This window comes from Crocodylus siamensis, chromosome 8, assembly GCF_052110815.1.
Source record: "Crocodylus siamensis isolate JL-2025a chromosome 8, ASM5211081v1, whole genome shotgun sequence".
In the NCBI taxonomy this organism is placed as follows: Eukaryota; Metazoa; Chordata; order Crocodylia; family Crocodylidae; genus Crocodylus; species Crocodylus siamensis.
In genome coordinates this window covers 79,220,161-79,236,634 of record NC_143402.1, presented here as the reverse complement: position 1 = coordinate 79,236,634, position 16,474 = coordinate 79,220,161, and the positions used below count along the sequence as shown (strand labels likewise).

General features: G+C 64.0%; 1 protein-coding gene across 20 annotated transcripts in view; it reads right to left on the bottom strand.

Moving 5' to 3' along the window:
* The window catches only part of RBFOX3 (RNA binding fox-1 homolog 3), a 147,057-nt gene that overhangs the window by 35,656 nt on the left and 94,927 nt on the right, over positions 1-16,474 (bottom strand). For 14 of the 20 annotated variants that reach the window (XM_090059625.1, XM_090059639.1, XM_090059635.1 and 11 more), the window contains one exon: positions 4,679-4,722. The exons of the other annotated variants lie outside the window; for them this stretch is intronic. The gene's annotated coding sequence lies outside the window, so the exon portion shown is untranslated. The remainder of the gene's footprint in view (positions 1-4,678; positions 4,723-16,474) is intronic. 20 annotated transcript variants of the gene reach the window in all.

Sequence of the window (16,474 nt, the reverse complement as noted above, 5' to 3'; positions counted from 1 at the left end):
GAGAGAGGCCGCGGGAGGCAGCAGGGGAGGGCCAGGCAGGGCGGGTCACTGGGGGTTGCACGGCGCAGTCCAGCACTCCCACCCCACAGGTGCAGGAAGCAGCCCCAGGCCCCTGGGCTGCAGAAGCCCCGGGCGCTGCAGGAGATGCTGCTGCATCGAAGGACCGCATCCCAGAGCAAGCTGCCCAAAGCGAGGGCTGCCCTCTGGCACGCTGTGCCCGCAGCCCCAGGGCTCCCGTCCTGCCGTGCCCCATGCAAACCCTCCCGTACAGGAGCAGGCCCCTGTCTGGCGGCGCGGCCTTTGCTCCTCTTGGCTCAATTTGGGCCTCAAGAAAGAGCCTTTGCCCAGGCCAGATGCTGCTGCTCCAGAGCATGGCTGTGCTGTGGAAGTGGCACGGGAGGCAGGGACAGGCTGGGCACCCTTGCAGCAGCCCCTGTCCCAGCAGGCACAGGCCGTGGCGGTAGCAAGACACAAGACTTTCCACAGACACCTGGTGCCCCACTGCTGTCTGCACGAGGCCACCCATCTCAGCCCCAGCACGGTGCCAAGCACTCTGCTTTGCCCAAGAGCTTTCGTCAGCTGTGATGGAAAACAGGCAAGAGACACAGTTTGCAATGGGGCTGCAGAGAGCTTTGCACAAACGGCCACGGGAGCACGAAGTCCTTGGCACTGGGCAGCCACAGGACAGGGCTGAGCTCAGCCGGTGCAGGCGGAGGAGCTGGGCCCTCGCGCATGGCTCTACCCTGGACGGCCCTGGCACCGGAAGAGGATGGGCACACGCAGGTTGCCCATAACCAGCAGGACTGGAGGAGCTGGCGGGCAGTCTGGCCATGCCCCGGGCAGGGGGCTGCTCGTGTGTGAACACCTAGCTCACGGGCACAATGATGTGCACACCAGTGAGTGTGCAAGTGCATGCGTGTGCACCACCTCCTCAAAACCTCATGGCTTAAGGCTCATGTGGCCTGTCCTTGCTGTTGCTGCGGGGAGGGGGTGCCTGAGCTGGGGGCAGTTTGCTTCCTGCAGGACAAGGAGAGATGCAGCTTTGGTGCCTCGTGTCCCTGTGCCACGTGCCTGCCCTCTCCCAGCCCAGCCCGTGCCACCAATCCCCGCGGTGGTGCCAGTGCCAGCGCCCACTCGCGCGCCCTCCCACTCATGACTTGGAAGGAGCCGTCAGTCCGAGCAGCTCCCGCCTGCTCCGTGCTCTGGGCTGTGACCTTGCTCCAGCGCAGTCAATGAGCCGTGACAAACAGCTCAGCAAGCCGTGACACAAGATGTCCGAGGCCAGCGCGCCTGGCCAGCCCTGTGGTAGGTAACCCCTGGGGAGACGTGCCCTCTGCAACCCATCGCAGCCCGCTGGGCCCTCAGTGCTTGTCAGCAGGCCAAAGCAGTGCCCACCGAGGGCTCACGCTCACCCCGCTGGCAGGGACGGTGCAGCTCACGCAAGGAGCATGCGGGTGAGCTGCACCACCCCTGCCAGCGCTTTGCTCCAGCCCACAGCCGTGCCTCGGGGCCACGGTGGTGCCCGTGAACTCTGGCTTGTCTCAGGCGCTCCCGGCTGTGAGCAGAGATGACCGCCCACGCCACCCTCTCTACTAGGTCCTCATCCGTGTACAAGGGCCCCGGCTGGGCCTCTCCGGGTGCCATCCCGCATCTCTGCTCCTCTCCCTGCCACAGCACTCACAGCCCCGCTCGACCCTGGGCCACCCCTGCCGAGAGCCTGGCACGTGCAGGTTGAGGCCAGGTCTCGTGGCCACGTGGCTCTCCCGCCGGCACGCCTGGCCAAGGCTCGTCCTCCGGTGATGACACCGAACCCAGGAACGCCGCCCCGGCCCTGCCCCATCCTGCCCGTGCAAGTCCATCGGCTCCTCGTCCCAACCTCGCATTCTTCTGCTGCCTCTTCCTTCCCAACCAAGGCTGCGGGTGTGCTTGGAGGGCGCCCTACCGGGCCTCCTGCCATCCCCAGGCCGGCCTGTGCCTCTTCTCCCAGCAACATCCACCCCGGCATCCTGCCTTCTGCTCTTCTCCCCTTTCATAGATTTCATAGCCATCAGGGCTGGAAGGGACCTCGGGAGATCATCGAGTCCAGCCCCCCGCCCAAAGGGCAGGAAGTCAGCTGGGGTCATAGGATCCCAGCAAGATAAGCATCCAATTTGCTCTTGAAGGTGTTCAGTGTAGGTGCTTGAACCACCTCTGCTGGCAGGCTGTTCCAGACCTTGGGGGCTCGGACAGTAAAGAAATTCATCCTTACGTCCAGCCTGAAACGGTCTTGCAGGAGTTCGTGACTGTTCAACCTCGTCATCCCTTGGGGCGCTCTGGTGAACAGACGTTCCCCCAGATCCTGGTGGTCACCCCTGATAAACTTATAGGTGGCCATCAGATCACCCCTGAGCCTGCGCTTTTCCAGGCTAAAGAGTCCCGTGGCTCTCAGCCTGTCATCGTAAGATCTGTTTTCCTGACCTCTGATCATGCGCGTGGCTCTCCTCTGGACTCTCTCAAGCTTCTCCACATCCTTTTTGAATTGTGGAGCCCAGAACTGGACGCAGTACTCCAGCTGCGGCCTCACCAAGGCCGAGTACAAGGGGAGAATGACGTCCCGGGATTTGCTCGAGAAGCATCTCTGGATGCACGCCAGCATTTTGGTCGCTTTACTAGCCGCAGCATCGCATTGGAGGCTCACGTTCATCTTGTGGTCAGTGATGACCCCCAAGTCTCTTTCTTCTGTAGTGCTAGCCAACGTAGCACTGCCGAGCCTATAAGGGTGCTGCAGGTTTTTCCTCCCAAGGTGGAGACCCTTGCATTTTTCGGTGTTAAACACCATGAGGTTCTCGTTTGCCCATTTGCTGAGCCTGTCCAGGTCCGCCTGGATCACCCGCCGATCTTCTGGCGTGGATGCTTTGCCCCAAATTTTGGTGTCATCGGCGAACTTGGCCCGTCCACTCCTGACTCCAATGTCCACATCGTTAATGAAGATGTTGCACAGGATGGGTCCAAGGACAGAGCCTTGAGGGACCCCACTGGTCACAGGGCACCACGATGAGTGACTGCCATCAATCACAACCCTCTGGGTCTGACCACGGAGCCAATTTCCCAGCCAGCAGATCGTGGTGGAGCCAAGGCCACAACCGGCCAGTTTGGCCAAGAGGTGATCATGGGATACCAGATCAAAAGCTTTTTTGAAGTCAAGATATATGACATCAATCTCTTCTCCCTCGTCCAGGTGATAGGTCACCTGGTCATAGAAGGAAATGAGATTGGTCAAACAAGACCTACCCGCAACAAACCCGTGCTGGCTATCCCTTAGGATGTTAGCCTGGGCCAGTCCCTCAAGGATGGCCTCCTTAATAAACTTTTCTAAGATCTTCCCCAGGATAGAAGTCAGGCTAATGGGCCTGTAGTTAGCTGGATCCACTCTCCCGTGGGCGCAGCAACAATCATGGAGCAGCCGTGGGAGGGCTCGTTCCCCACCTCGCTCCTGCCCACCTTCACCCTCTGGCTTGCTGCTCTGCCCGCTGGGCACTGCCCTCGCTTCTGGCTGCAGGCTCCCGGGGACAGAGCCATCCTGTCCCAGCCTCACGGACCCCGCGGCGGCTGGCTGCACCAGACTTTGCTCCGTGCCATGCACCACTGGGGACTGCTGCCATGCAAGCAAATGCTTGCAACCCCCCAGCGGGTCACAGCGCAGGAGGAACTGCAGACAGCCCAGGCTGCCATCGGCCGGAGAAGTCCCCGTGCACTTGCCTTGCAGACAGGCTGACCCCGCGTGCAGTGCCGTGTGGGTGTGCTGTGCATGCCAGTCGCTGCCGTGTCTCCCCCGGATGCAGAGAGGCCTTGGTCCCCAGCAACGTCAAGCCATTCTCCTCCGCGCTGGGCTCTCTGGAGAGCTTTGTGCCCCCGGCAGCCCACCCGAGTCTTTGTTGCACCTGCCCCTGCAGACAGGGGCAGCCCGACCCATCATGGTTTTGGACAGGGGCACATGTCGCCTGGATCCCAGGTACTGTCCAGGGGCCTCGTTCCCACAGACGGCAGACCGGGCCCTCGCCAAGACGCGGGGAGCAACCCTAAGCGGCGCGGGCAGGGGGAGACGCGCGGTGTGACCAGACGTCGGCATGCCTCCGGCAGCGCAGACCCCCTCCCGAGGCCAGGCCTGCCCCTGGATACCCACCCCGTTCGAGCCCTGCACCTGGATGCACCTGCCAGGACAGCCGGGGGGAGCCGCAGGATGCTACTTGCACCAGGCCGGCCTGCTGCCCTTCTCCAGCCGGCAGAGCCCCAGGCCCCACCAGCCCCCTGGATGCTGAGCCCCTGGCCCAGTGGTCCTGCGCCCACCTCGGCTCCGGCCCCCGCGGAAGGCGCCAGCTCCGCTTTTGGACTAGAAAAACACGAGTGCTGCAAAGACCCCAGCAAAGCCACGGCGGGGCAACACGGTGGTGACGCTGGGTTCCTACTGAAATCTCGCGGCACCCCAGTCGAGCGTCACCGACCTGGCCAGAGGCGGCATGGGGGGCTGTGCCAGCAGGACAGGGCTAGGAGCCAAACCCAGCTGCAGCCGTGCTCGCGGCCCTGGAGGAAGCACCAGCGCCAGCTCCAGCCCGGCTGCAGCCTCGCCACTGGGCAACCCCGGGCGGGCGCTGCGAGGCGATCCCCCCTCCGCGGAGCCCGAGCAGGGAAGTGTCGGTACCTGTTGTTCAGCCACGGTCCCCTGCGGCGCTCACGCTGGTCTCGCTGAGGAAAGAGAGAGGAGGAAGAATCAAAATCAATGCTCATTACCGCTAACTTGCTTACAGTCAATGCCATTCGCTCATTGACTGGCAGCGGCTCTGAATAGGAGGAATTATCTCCCTCCGAGTTCTGGGAAGCTTGCCCTGCTTACGAGCTCGCGGCCACCCGGGACACGAGCTCCCCTGGCAGCGGCCTGGCACCAGCCTCCTTCCTGGAGGGCGTCGAGCGCTGGCGCGTGGGGCGCAGGGGCACCCTGGCAGCCGGGGCGGCGCGTGCTAAGAGGAGCCTGGAGCGGGGCCGGCCTGACCGACAGCTGCTCTCCCAGCCCCAGACCTCTCCATGCACATCGCCGAGCCCCCCGAAAGCGGTGCTTGCACTCAGCTTACAGATGAGACGTGTGAGCGCTTTCTAGCTGCCCCTCCTGCTTTCTGAGCCCTTGCTGAAAAGTTTCCCAGCTCTTCCCTGCAGCCGCGAGGGCCGAGAGCTTCTCCTTGTACAACCACGAGCTGGGAGTCTCCAGCAATCCCCTGACTCCGGGAGCTGGAGCAGGGAGGAAAGGGCCGAGCTGCCAACTTGCAGGGCAACGGCTGGGGTGGGAAACAGCCCAGGACAGCAGTGGACTTGGGGCCACGCTGCCCACTCGGCCAGCACTGGAGCGGAGCCCAGAAGAGCCCGTGCCACACGCTAGCACCCCGCCGGCTTCGCAGGGCGTGCGCCAGGCCGCTCCGTGCCCCGCGGGCCGGAGGCGCAGGGTAGCTGCACGCCTGGCCCGGCGCGGACCCCAGCCCCTCGGCCCCGCGGGCCACGACGGAGGCTCCTCCGTGGGAGGAAGGGAAGTGATTCCCAGGCGCTTGTGTTAGCAAACACGGCTCTCAGCAGCGCAGCGGGATAATCAATTATGGTAATTCCTGCCTCAGTGAATCAGATTCATGGAGAAACACAGCTCATTAGGCTGGTGCTGACTTCCATTAGCGCTCTGATGATAAAAACCCTCCGGAAAGCTCGAGCCCAGCTAGACACGTTTGCCAGGCGCCAGCGGCCGGAGGCACAAGGTATCCCCCAGCCGTGTCCCGAGGACGTGGCCTGCTGAGGACAAGAGCCTGCGTCCACGGCCTCCCCCAGGCCACAGCGGGCTGGACGCAGGCAGTGCATTGGCGCTCGGGCTCAGGCCACCGGCAGCCCCAGCGAGAAACGCGGCGGGGGCACAGCTTTCCTTGCAGGAGCTGACGGCTCCTATTGCAGCCACAGCCAAACTTCCAGCCCCGGCTGTGCCGCGAGTCCTTGTTTCCCATCCAGCCCGTGGCGGGGAGAGGATCAGCCTCCCTCCCGGTGCCCTCCAGCCCTGCTCCCTGCCCTGGGCACTGGGTCGGGCATCCAGGACCACCCCCCGGCCCCGGGCACGCGACAGGAGGGCGAGGGTGGATCCCAGGGGGTGGAAAGCAGCAGGTCTGTACGGGAATGAGCAGCCAGGCAGGGATCAGTCCAGCTTCTGCGCACACTGGCGGCGATCGGGATTCCCTCGCCTCCGGGCCCGGCATCCTCGCTCGCTAGAAGGGGGTGGGCAGCCACGGGGGTAGGAGCGGGGGAGCTCAGTCACGGTATGTGTGGGCACACGCTCCGGGGAGCCGGCGCCTGGCTGAGCCCCCGGGGGCAGCACCCGCCCCCCCGCCAGCTCCACCGGGAGCCTCCATCCCGCTCCCCCAGCTCCAAAATTAATTTGGCTTTTAATTAAATTCATTAGCAAAGATTATCTGGCTGAGGAAAAATAATACCCCAGCCCTCCCCCACAGCCCTCTCTATTTATATCCCTATATACATAAGCAGCAGTGAATATTTCTTTATGGGCCATTAAAGGTGTAATGTTTAATTTATCGCCGCGCTCTCTGGCGGGCAGGATGACCAGGCGCGGTGTCAACACTTTTAATTAAATGAGAAGGGGGTTTGAACAGAGGGAAGATAAAAAACGCCACGTTCCCAGCAGCTCTTCCAGGTGCCGGCTGGAGGGCAGGCGGAGGCTGGCGCTGCCCCCAGCTGCGCTGGCACCGGGGCTGGCGGGGGCTGCCTGTCCTGAGAGGGCTCGGCACCTGCGGGCAGGCCATGCTGCATCCACACACAGAGCTGCAAGTCAGAGCCCTCTCCAGCTGCTGAGGGCAGGAGTGAGGGTTAGGGTTAGGGCCCCCCCACTGCCAGCTGCAGGCAGCCCATCGGTGCCAGCAGACGCGCAGGCCAGGGCCTGTGGGCTGGACCAGAGATGCCTTGCAAAGGGATGCCTGTCAGCCCCCGTGGCACACAGGGCTGAGGCCAGCGTGACAGTCATGGTACATCTCCCTGGGAAGAGCTGCAGGGCTGGGGGCACCGCCAGACGACCCTCCTGCTGCCATGCGGCGCCCGCCAGCACGGCATTGCTCCACCATCCAGCGCCGCGGTGCCGGCAGGGCAGCGCCAGGGCACGCAGGGGTGCAGTGCCCGTCTCTCCAGGGCTGTGGCGGCCCCGAGCCAGCACAGAGCAAGCTGCTGAAGGGGCCACCTCCGGGGCCAAGGTCCTGGCTTGGGGGCTCGCTGCTATCCTTCCCGGCCTGTCCCTGCAGAGGTGGGAGCCACGTGCACGGTGGCGGGGGTCCACAGGACCCGAGGCAGCCACATCAGCTCAGGCCTAGGGCGCTGGGGCCGGACGGGAGAGCAGGCCGGGGGCTCGAGCGAGAGCTTCCCAGCCGTGGGGCGTTTCATCCTACGGGAGAGACTCAGTCTCTGCGTAAAGAGATGAGTCAGCAGCTGGCTGCGGAGGGGCCGCACGTTCAGCCACAGGCGCTTGGCTCCGGCGGACCGGCTCCGAGCTCCTTCCCCGCCCGCGCTTCTCACCCCGCGGCCCGGCCCTCCGCCGTGCGCGCCCGGGTTGCCCGCAGCCCCGCTGGTCCAGCCAAGGAGACAGGGCTTGGCCCTGGGCCCGACTGCCGGGACCATCCAGTCTCCGTCCTTGTGCTGCCCAGCACCGGGGTGACTCGCAGGCAGCGTCCCCGCTCCCCTCTCCGCGGGCAGGGGCTCTGCCGGGCGCTCCAGGAACAGGCGGGCAGGAGCGTCGCAGAGACCCCCGTGAACTCCGTCCGCCCATCCCCAGGCTGGCGTGCCGCCGTGTGCCGGCAGGACCCCCGCGAGCCCACGGCCAGGCTGCCTCCCCGCACCCGGGCTGCCCGCTCCCAGCCCAGAGCCAGGTCGCAGGCAGGGAATATTAGAAATTAGAAGAGAAAAACCAAAAACTCCCCACGAAGCAGGTTTGCCTGCACCGGCCGGTGGCTTGGCGAGCCAGGGAACAGCGTGGTGATGGCACGGTGCCGCTCGCTAAAAGCATGAGTGTCACTAAATCAATAATTCATTTACTTTAATGAGATAAGTACTTTGAAAACTAATTGCAAACCTGCTCCATTTACTCCAGCCCGTTATAGCCCTTAATGTAAATGGCAGGAGCGCGGCTGGAGGAAGGGGAGAGGCTTTCGCTGAAGGTACTATGTCATTTCTCGCCCTTCTTCTAAGAAAGAGGAATCTGAGGCGCAACCAAGAGCAGAGGAAACCCAAGTCTCCGGCTCCATCCATCCGGGGAGGTGCTAGTGCCGGCTGCGCCCCACCCCGGTCACACCCGGGGGCTGGGAGCAAGGGACATCGCGTGCTGCTAGAGACGGCGCCACAAGGGACTGTGTGACCAGGCCAGGCGGGGGCACGAGCCCCGGGCTGCTGGGCACGGCGCTGGCGGGCAGCGCTCCTCCCGGGGCGGCCGCGCGAGCGGGTGCTGTGGCTCTGTGCGAACGAGCGAGGAGCAGGGAGCAGACTCGGTGCCAGGACGACTGACGGTGGGAGCGACTCGTGCCCGCTGGGGGCGATGGGCAGGGTTGTCCCCGCCACCCTGGGGACTCAGAGCCGCTAGTGACAGTGCCCCAAGGCCCCGCACCACAGCTCAGCCCGCCGGCCGGGGCTCCTAGGGGGAAGAGGTGCAGAAGCCCAGGGCTCTGCCAGGGCCCTGGGGGTAGAGCTCACTCAGACCAGATCTTACGGCTCAAATCTGCACTCGAGAAGCATGCCCGGGGGAAGGCTGCCTGGCGGCCCAGCCCTCCCAGGACATTAGCTGGCATCTCCCTTCCCCAGCTGGCAGAGCTGGGGCAAGCAGTGGTGCATTGCCCACCCCTGCCACCTCCAGACGAGCCTGAGACGTGGGCCAGGCCCTGCAATGGAGCAAGACGGGCTCCTCGAGCGACAGCGTGGACCAGTCGAAGAGCGATAGCCTGCCGAATACGAATACGATGCAGAATCGGCACAGTAGGGATGATCGCCTCCCAGCAGTCAGCGCAGAGCTGGCGAAAGCACAGCTACAGGCTGCGTATCTATAAGTCAGTAGGACCGACGAACTCTGTCCGCGAGCACAGAACGAGCTAGCCGAAGTCATCGCGGGACTGCTGGCGAACTCTGGGAGAATTTGTGGTGCTCAGGAGGGTCCCAGAAGACTGGAGAGGGCCAGTGTTGTGCCCATCTTCAAGAAGGGAGGAGAGAGGACCCATGGACCTACAGCCTGACTTCAATCCCAGGAAATTCCTTGAAAAATGTCTCAGGGAGTCCATACACGATAAACTAGCAGAAGGCGAAATCCTGAACAACGGCCAGCATGGTTTTGTCATGGGTGGGTCGCCTCTGATTCACCTCATCTCCTTCTACGGCCAGGTTCCTCGCCGCCTGGATAAGGGAGACGAGGCTGACGTCATGTAGTTGGACTTTAGGAAGGCCTTTGACCGGGTCCCCCATGAGGCTCTCTAGGATAAAACTAGGGGACTACGGGCTCAACAATTCAAGGGTCAGGTGGGTGGGAAACTGGCTGCGGGGCTGGACCCCCCCCGCGAGTGCTAACGGACGGATCGGTGTCGACCTGGTGGGTGGTGGCCAGCGGGCCCCCAGGGTTCGCTACTTGGACCGCTGCGTTTCAGCGATCTGGACGGGGGGCGACGAGGCCACAGGCAACGTTGCTGATGACATAAAGCTGTGGGGAGGTGCGGGCATGCCTCGGGGTAGGCTGACGATTCAGGCAGACCTGGGCAGGTGGGCGAGACGGGCGGACCAGGACCAGATGCTGTTCAACACCCAGAAGTGTCAGGCGCTCCGTCTGGGGAGGAAAAATCCACAGCGAACTTCCAGGCTACCTGAGCTAGCACCACGTCCAAAAGGGACCCGGGGGCCATCACTGACCATAAAACGAATCTGAGCCACCGGTGCAATGCTACAGTTAGCAGAGCAAACGATACACCGGCAGGCAGCAAGCAAAACTGAGGAAGTTATTCTCCCGCTCTACTCGGCCTTGGTCAGGCCGCGGCTGGAGCACCGCGTCCAGCTCTAGGCGCTGCACTTGAGGAGGGATGCGGAGAAGCTCGAGAGTCCAGAGATGAGCCACTCGTATGATTAAAGGCCTGAAGAGCCAGCCGTATGAGGACAGGCTGACAGATATGGGACTGTTCAGCCTAGAAAAGAGAAGACTTCTGGGGGATTTGGTGGCAGCTTCCAAATATATCAGGGGAGAGCATCGGGGGCCAGGTGAACAACTATTCAAAGTGCCCCAGGGGAAAACCAGGAGCAATGGTCCTAAGCTCCTAGAAGAAGGTTTCAGACTGGATATAAGGAAAAACTTCACGGTTTGTGTGCCCAGACTGGAATAGACACCCAGCGGGGCGGTGGTGCGGGCACCAACCCTGCAGAGCTGCAAAAGGAGACTGGATGCACACCTTGCTGGGGCTACTTGACCCCCGCAGTCTTTCCTGCCCAGATGATCTCACAAGGTCCCTTCCAGCCCTAATCCCCTGTGAATCCGTGCCTGGGAGCTGGATGCCAAAGCCCCGTGCTTCCTGCTCGCGGGAGCAGAGAGCAAGGCAGGAAGGAACCGGGGCTCCGCAAGAAGCAGCCCAGGGCCAAGGCCTCCGCTCAGCGACGGAGCTTGCAAACCCTTCCCAGTCACCCGCAAGAAGCCCCTCGCCTCCTGCTCCGGCTTCTGGGCAAAGCTTGTCCGGCTCTCCCCCGGCCGGCCCGTGCCCAGCACAGGATGCCCACCGTAGTGAGATGCAGGCAGGGGCGTGAAGTGCTGCCACGTTCCCAGACCTATCACAGGCACATGCTCTCCTCTGGCCCTGGACAACCCCAGGACAAGGCTGCCTAATGCCCCCGGATGCCCTCTCCTGGGCCAGCTCTCGGGGGGTTATTCAGGTGTAGAGACCAAAGCCTCCTTGGCTAGGAAGCCTCTTGAGACAGGAGCTTGAGATCAGCCCCTGGCTCTGAGCGGGCTGGGAGTGGGGCCATGGCATGGAGCTGGGGTGAAATGGGGCCAGGGGCTTGTTGGCACAGACCCCAAATCCACCCCCCGTGGAGGATGCTGCAGGGACCTTCTGTGGTGGAGCGGGGCTGGGCCGGGGACCAGAGAGGTGTCCTGGGGGCTGCGAGTGCAGCAGATCCCACCTCGCCCGCTTTGCCGCACGGAAAATCAATGGTGAGCATCTCAATTAATCATGCAGGGGGCAAATTGATTAGGATCCTAAATAAGGTCAGCGTGGCTGTCTGCTCATTGGGTCGGACCCCTTCATCATCGCTTGATCCACAGCAGGCTGTGGCAGAGCCCGTCGCGTGCCCAGGCCTGGCCCAATGGGAGCATCGATCCAGCTCCTTGCAGGCACGACTCTGGGCTGCTCTGGAGACAGGACATGCCCCTGCAGCTCCAGCGGAGATGTGAACACCGGCCGGTGCTGGTAGCGGTCAAGCGGTGCTGACCCCTGGACTCCTGGCAGGCAACCCCTCTGCTCCCTGTGCAGGGGAGCTGGAGCCAGGTGGGGGGTGACTCCCAGGGACTTTCCCCCTTCTCGGGGCACCCGAGCCCCCATTAGCTCCGCATAGGGTGCCTACTTGTTGAGCAGGGGACAGAGGACCACAAGCACCGGCGCCCCAGGCACCCGCTGGCTCCTTGCCCATGCCCTGGCCACCGCAGCCGTGCCCACGTGGTGCAAGGGTTTCCTGCACAGTGGTAATTATTTCTCCTCTAATTACAGCGATGGACCAGAGCCCTCTCCAGGCCTTGCCACACTGCCCTGGCACCGCCGGGGCTCCCCCATGGCCCCGATGCATTCCCTGCCTGCTGCAAAGGTGCAGCTCCCCCCAAACTCACCCACATGTCCCCTGGGCATTTGCAGCCTCTAGGTGTGAGGCAGGATCCGCAGGGGCTCAGGGTGGGACACGAGCCCCATGTGCACTGGAAATGCAAAAGAGTGGGTGGCCGGGGCTTGATGGGTCCCCGAGGTGGCAGGGGAGGGGCGTGGGACGGGGCAGAGATGGCTGCAGACAGGACACAATGTCAGGGCACCTGCTGGGCAATGCTCAGGAGCTTTGGGGGCCATGGCGAGGGGGAACGGGAGCTGGAGGAGGGGGCTGCGCCGGGACCTGATGCTGAGCTGGCCCCCGAGACGCGCTGCTCCGGGCGCACGGCAGCCCGATAACATGGTTTGTTTTGCTGGCAGACTTTCCAATTGCAAGCAAAATCGAGTCCATCGGGTATTTCACTCAGCTGGGATGCTGCGGCCGCAGCGCTCGCTTGGACCCCATCCCCAGCCACTGCGCTGGGGCCCGGCGCATCCGTCGCAGCCACTCAGCCCTTCCACAGGGAGCAGAGCGGAGCGGAGCCGGGGGGCGCGTCCTCACGCACGTCCCAGCAAGGCTCCCTCCGCACAGGCCACCGCCCAGACCCGACTGGGACGTATACATGGCTCTGGGGAGGCCACAGCATGGACACCCTCCGCGACCGGGGTGGCAGGAGGTGCATTGCTACCCCGGAGCTGAGAGTGCATGGGGGGCGTCAGCGCAGCACCCAAGCGCCCTGGCTGGCTGTCACTAAGCCCACATGCCCCCGGGCCACGAGCGCCCGGATGGATGAGGGCAGGAGCGACGTGGGCCAGACTCCTGCCACGTGGCCGAGGGCTGCGCCCGCCGCTCAGAGCCCGGGCGTTACTCTACCCGCCCCAGGTGCCACGCAACTGGACCTGCCTCCGCCACGTGGCGGCTCCGCTTGTGGCGGTTGCAGTTATAAATATTACAATCTGGTTTAATATTTAATACCGTCAGGTTAAATAAGCATTCCCAGTGCCATAAATAATCATTAACGGAGGGGGCTAATTGTGCTGCTGGGATCCTGCCTCATGACTTATTTAAAGGGCAGACGTTCTTCCCATCCGCAGCTCCACGCTACGCCATAAATTACCCTGTAGCTCCCCCTCTCCGGGAAGAAGCCGACGGGACGCGGCAGAGCGACACGACCGCAGCGCCAGGCCCTGCCCGGGCCACGCTCCCGGAGCAGGAGGACGGCAGAGGGTCCGAGCAAGCGGGGCCGGCCTGGCGGGCGGCAGAGAGGAGCGTGCACGGTTGCACCGCGGGCCCTGGGCAGACGGCGCCACATCCAGCGACCTGGACCAGCTCCTCCACGGCCTGGCGCTGCCCAAGCTGCCTGGCAGATGCACTCTGGGATGCTTCCCTCTCTGCAAAACCAGCCGGGACAAGGTAAGGGTCGAAGGCTCAGTCTCCCCGCACGGGCCCTGTGGCTCACTCTCTGCCTTGGATCAAGGCAGGACAGGGGATGGGATCCCGCAACAGCTTCCTTCTGCAGGCACCAGGCAGCGTGCCCCGGCAGGGGAGATACCGTCAGGATGGTTTCGACCCAGGTGATTTTACTGCCCTGGCAGGAGAAATCCCTTTCTTCTCCTCCTTGAATGACCCCGTGTAGTTGAGGGTGTTAGTGCCCACGTGGCACCGTGTGCTTCCTGCCAGCACCCTGCTTGCTTTCCGGGGGAGCACCCAGAGCCAGGCAGGGCTGCACGTGGACAAGCCACGGTCTCCGCTTCCACCCACTGCACGCTCCCAGGCTCCGCCGCTCGCCCAGAGGAAGACGCCGGCCACGGGGATACAATGCAGCACCCGCCCCGCACCTGCCCCGCGACTCCACAGCCAACACGAGGGTTTGCCCCCCACTTCGGGGTGGTCCCTGCGCGGGGACACTCACACTGGCAGTGCTGCGAGACGTGGCAGCGGGGGAGGTCTCAGCTCCTGTCAACTGGATCCGAGATGGGAGTTCAAAGAAGAGAGGAAGAGGAACTGCTCGAGAGCCCAGGAGCTGCCAGGACAGCAGAGACACTAGATAAGTGCCCCAGAGTAAATGGGTGCCAGCGCCAATCCCCTTCCCCAGAGCTACCCACCCCTTTGCCAGACCCCCTTCCTTGGTGCAAGCGCACTGCGGTGCCAACACAGACACAGGCCCCTGCCAGCTCAAGGCATTGCCGGCCTGCGTGGCCTGGACCAGTCACGCCAGGGGAGCGGGGGCGAGGCGGCGAGGAGCTCCCCAAACAAGCAGCAGCGCTCGCAGCCTCCCAGAACCGGGTTAGCATCGATCCCTCTGCCCAGGATTAGGTTTCTATCGAGTGACGGGCCCGGGCAGGGGCGCGGGGTTTGCACTGCATGTCAGCACCAGTCCTCCCACTCATCTTCCAGCACAAATCAGCGGACGTGGCCCAAGGCAGAGTGGAAGGATCCGTGCCCAGCGAGCCACGTCCCCAGGCTGAGCTGGCCCGCGCGAGGCTGTGGATGCAGCAAGCGAGCCGGGGATCCGCTGTGGGAGCCCGGCGGCGATCACAGCATCGGGCGTGGGGGGCATTGACCTCCCCATGCCAGTCCCTGGCTGGTCATCTCTTCTCCTGGCACGGGGAGACGTCTGCTCCGCAGGTATCGCCTCGGCACGCAGCCGGCCCGGGGCAGGGGCAGCGCAGCGGCACGCCACAGAAAATGGCGCCTCTTATCTTTATGTGTCAGGATTTATATAAAAAGGGGATAGTTCAGCGCTAACTGTAATGAGCTGGAAGAACAGCCCTCCAGTGGCCTCCTCCGCCCGCACGGCATCAATAACATCGATTGCTAACAATAACGAACAGCCCGGGCAGGGCTGGGGACGGCGCTGCGAGGGACTGCAAACCTGCGCGCGCCGGCCAGCGGCTGGGCAAGCTGCCGGGCTTCCCCGGGAGGAGGCAGCCTGGGAGCGTGGCAGGACACGTGGCAGACTCGGGGCCAAGCAGCTCGTGGCCTTGCCCCTCCAAGGGGGCAGAAGGAAGCAGCGCCAGACCCACAGCTCGCAGCTGACCCGGGACAAAGCTTGGAGCAGGGGTGGAAAGGCCTGAGCTCCCAGGCAGGGGCTTTTCCTCCGAGCCCTGCCTCTTCTAGCTACGGCCGTTTCCAGGAAAGCAGAAGGCCCCGCGCGTGCTCCCATGAGCTGCCCCTCCGCTGCAGGGATGAAGGGGACACGCAGCACTGCCGATGCCCGGTGGGCACAGCTCACGGCGGTGCAGGAGCCCGCACCCAGGATCGCTGCATGTTACAGCGCCTGGCCCCGCAACCCGCAGGTCTCGGCCACCTGTAAGAGTCCCACGAGGGCTGCGAGGGTGATGGCTCTTTCTAGGACAGGGTCTGCCCTTAGGTCTGGGCACCAAGCTCCATAGCAGGGAGGGTATCTTGGCAGATGCCCCCTGAGCACATTGCCCATGCATGCCCAGGATGGCCTGGCACAGCGGACCTCCATCCCTGGGGGACAGAGGGTCAAAGTGACCCCTGGGCTGGCTGCACGTGGGCACCGAGCTCTGGGAACGCCGCACACCCAGCGGCCGGGCCGGAGGTTGGGGTCGGGGATGCTCCTTGCTCCCCGGCAGGGTGCAGAGGCGGAGGGAGGTGCAGCGCGCCTGCTGCCCAGCTTGACCCCGGTACGCGCCCTTGCCCTCCGGCCTCCCAGAAAGAGAACGAACGTGGAAGAGGGGGGGAAAGCAGCCGTAAAACGCCAGGGCGCAGGGCGAGGGAGTTATTTAGCTTGCTCAAAACGAGTCTAACTTAATAGAGAAAGAAATAAAGTGTTTTAAAATTAACAGTAGAAATGTCAGCCCCAATAGCAGGGATATTAAACTACCTGGAGGCCGGAGCCAGCTCTCTCGCCGCCCCGAGCTGGAGCTGGAGCTGGGAGGCAGGGGGCTCTGCTCCCCGCTCCCCAGTGGGACCTGGGCTGGGAGAGGTGGGGAGAGCCCCCCAGGGGGCACGTCCAGGAGGGTGCGGGGGGAGAGGGCACCTGGGATCCAGGGGGTGTGCTGGCAGCTCCAGGCTCGTGCCCCCCGCAGCCCGCGGCCCACTCTGCGGTGGGGCTTCGATGGCGCCCGGGGAACTTCATGCTGCCCCCTCGGCCCCAAGCACCTTGCACCTGCGCAGCCCGCTCCCCAGTTCTGGCTTCCAGACTGCGCAGGCACGCGGGGTGCTGCCAAGCTGCTCCCCTGCGGGGCAAGACAGCCCCGATCCCGCCTGCATCCGCCAGCCGGGCCCTCCCTGCGATGCCAGCCGGGGCGGTGCCAGTCAACGGCACAGCGCCAAGCGCCTGGACCGATTCCTCCTGCCTCCCCAACAGACCCTGCGCTCATCCACGACCTGCCTGCGGCCGGCCCCCCTCCCCGCAACATCTGCACTGCACATCTGGCATTAAGGGGCTATCCAGCTCCCCGACACCTCCTGCCTGCCAGGACCAGGGCCCACAAAGCCAGCCGTGCAGCCAGCCACGCCGGCGGCCTGGCAGAGAGACCTGTCTAGTCAGCCAGGAGCGAGGGACCACGTGCTGCTTGGGCGCATGCAAGGAAACAGGCCCGGTGCTGCTAGGGAGCGCAGCTGGACGCAGCCGCCA